Source organism: Taudactylus pleione, unplaced genomic scaffold, assembly GCF_031769625.1.
Source record: "Taudactylus pleione unplaced genomic scaffold, aTauple2 ptg000967l, whole genome shotgun sequence".
Lineage (NCBI taxonomy): Eukaryota > Metazoa > Chordata > Amphibia > Anura > Myobatrachidae > Taudactylus > Taudactylus pleione.
Genome location: NW_028285368.1, coordinates 12295001 through 12297500, shown reverse-complemented (window position 1 = coordinate 12297500; position 2500 = coordinate 12295001). Strand labels below are relative to the sequence as shown.

General features: G+C 37.1%; 10 pseudogenes; all 10 read left to right on the top strand.

Moving 5' to 3' along the window:
• Positions 1-48: 48 nt before the first annotated feature.
• On the top strand, positions 49-168 carry LOC148469352 (5S ribosomal RNA; annotated as a pseudogene).
• A 116-nt stretch (positions 169-284) lies between these two features.
• LOC148469351 (5S ribosomal RNA) lies at positions 285-403 on the top strand (annotated as a pseudogene).
• Positions 404-519: 116 nt separating this feature from the next.
• Positions 520-638, top strand: LOC148469350 (5S ribosomal RNA; annotated as a pseudogene).
• Positions 639-754: 116 nt separating this feature from the next.
• LOC148469349 (5S ribosomal RNA) lies at positions 755-873 on the top strand (annotated as a pseudogene).
• Positions 874-989: 116 nt separating this feature from the next.
• Positions 990-1108, top strand: LOC148469348 (5S ribosomal RNA; annotated as a pseudogene).
• Positions 1109-1224: 116 nt separating this feature from the next.
• LOC148469347 (5S ribosomal RNA) lies at positions 1225-1343 on the top strand (annotated as a pseudogene).
• A 116-nt stretch (positions 1344-1459) lies between these two features.
• Positions 1460-1578, top strand: LOC148469346 (5S ribosomal RNA; annotated as a pseudogene).
• Positions 1579-1694: 116 nt separating this feature from the next.
• LOC148469345 (5S ribosomal RNA) lies at positions 1695-1813 on the top strand (annotated as a pseudogene).
• Positions 1814-1929: 116 nt separating this feature from the next.
• LOC148469344 (5S ribosomal RNA) lies at positions 1930-2048 on the top strand (annotated as a pseudogene).
• A 351-nt stretch (positions 2049-2399) lies between these two features.
• Positions 2400-2500, top strand: part of LOC148469343 (5S ribosomal RNA) — a 119-nt pseudogene continuing 18 nt past the window's right edge.

The following is a 2500-nucleotide window of genomic DNA, read 5'->3' as shown; positions in this document are numbered from 1 at the left end:
TTACTTGAGTTAAGAAGTAATAGCGGTATTAATTTAATGCTTTTGAGCACCTACAGCCAAACCACACTGGACATGCCCAATCTCGTCTGATCTTGGAAACTATGCAGTGTTGGGGCCTGGTTAGTACTTGGATGGGAGACCACCTAGGAATCCCAGGTGCTGTAGGTAATTTTATACTGCCATAACAGTCTTTTCTATTACATTTTACATTTAATTTTTTCAACTTATCAATGACTTTACTTGAGTTAAGAAGTAATAGAGGTCTAAAGTTAATGCATTTGAGCACCTACAGCCAAACCACACTGGACATGCCCAATCTTGTATGATCTTGGAAGCTATGCAGATTTGGGCCTGGTTTGTACTTGGATGGGAGACCACCTGGGAACACATGGTGCTGTAGGTAATTTTTGACAGCCATAACATTCTTTTCTATTACATTTTACTTTTCATTTTTTCAACTTATCAATGAATTTACTTGAGTTAAAAAGTAAAAGAGGTCTAAAGTTAATGTTTTTGAGCACCTACAGCCAAACCACACCGGACATGCCCAATCTCGTCTGATCTTGGAAGTTATGCAGTGTTTGGCATGGTTAGTACTTGGATGGGAGACCACCAGGGAATACCAGGTGCAGTAGTTCTTTTTATCATACTATAACATTCTTTTCTATTACATTTTACATTTAATTTTTTCAACTTATCAATGAACTTATTTGAGTTAAGAAGTAAAAGTGGTCTACAGTTAATGTTTTTGAGCGCCTACAGCCAAACCACACTGGACATGCCCAATCTTGTCTGATCTTGGAAGCTATGCAGTGTTGGGCCTGGTTAGTACTTGAATGGGAGACCACCTGGGAATACCAGGTGCTGTAGGTAATTTTATACTGCCATAACATTCTTTTCTATTAAATTTTACATTTAATTTTTTCAACTTATCAATGAATTTACTTGAGTTAAGAAGTAAAAGAAGTCTAAAGTTAATGTTTTTGAGCACCTACAGTCAAACCACACTGGACATGCCCAATATTGTCTGATCTTGGAAGCTATGCAGTGTTGGGCCTGGTTAGTACTTGGATGGGAGACCGCCTGGGAATACCAGGTGATGTAGGTAATTTTATATAGCCATAACATTCTTTTCTATTACATTTTACATTTAATTTTTTCAACTTATCAATGAATTTACTTGTGTTAAGAAGTAATAGCGGTCTAAATTTAATGCTTTTGAGCACCTACAGCCAAACCACACTGGACATGCCCAATCTCGTCTGATCTTGGAAGCTATGCAGTGTTTGGCCTGCTTAGTACTTGGATGGGAGACCACCTGGAAATACCAGGAGCTGTAGGTAATTTTATACTGCCATAACATTCTTTTCTATTTCATTTTACATTTAATTTTTTTAACTTATCAATGAATTTACTTGAGTTAAGAAGTAATAGAGGTCTAAAGTTAATATTTTTCAGCACCTATAGCCAAACCACGCTGGACATGGCCAATGTCGTCTGATCTTGGAAGCTATGCAGTGTTGGGCATGGTTAGTACTTGGATGGGAGACCACCTGGGAATACCAGGTGCTGTAGGTAATTTTATATAGTAATAACATTCTTTTCTATTACATATTACATTACATTTTTTCAACTTATCAATGAATTTACTTGAGTTAAGAAGTAAATGAGGTCTAAAGTTAATTCTTTTGAGCACCTACAGCCAAACCACACTGGACATGCCCAATCTCATCTGATATTGGAAGCTATGCAGTGTTGGGCCTGGTTAGTACTTGGATGGGAGACCACCAGGGAATACCAGCTGCTGTAGTTCATTTTATCATACTATAAAATTCTTTTCTATTACATTTTACATTTAATTTTTTCAACTTATCAATGAACTTACTTGAGTTAAAAAGTAATAGAGGTCTAAAGTTAATGTTTTTGTGCACCTACAGCCAATCCTCACTGGACATGCCCAATCTCGTCTGATCTTGGAAGCTATACAGTGTTGGGCCTGGTAAGTACTTGGATGGGATACCACCAGGGAATACCAGGTGCAGTAGGTAATTTTATACTGCCATAACATTCTTTTCTATTACATTTTACATTTAATTTTTTCAACTTATCAATGAATTTACTTGAGTTAAGAAGTAAAAGAGGTCTAAAGTTAATTTATTTGAGGGCCTACAGCCAAACCACACTGGACATGCCCAATCTCGTCTGATCTTGGACGCTATGCCATGTTGTGCCTGGTAAGTACTTGGATGGGAGAACACCTGGGAATAACAGGTGCTGTACATCATTTTATACTGCCATAACATTCTTTTCTATTACATTTTACATTTAAATTTTTCAACTTATAAATTAATTTACTTGAGTTAAGAAGTAAAAGAAGTCTAATATAATTAATTTTGATCGCCTGCAGACAAACCACACTGGACATGCCCAATCTCTTCTGATCTTGGAAGCTATGCAGTGTTGGGCCTGGTTAGTACTTGGATGGGAGACCACCTGGGAA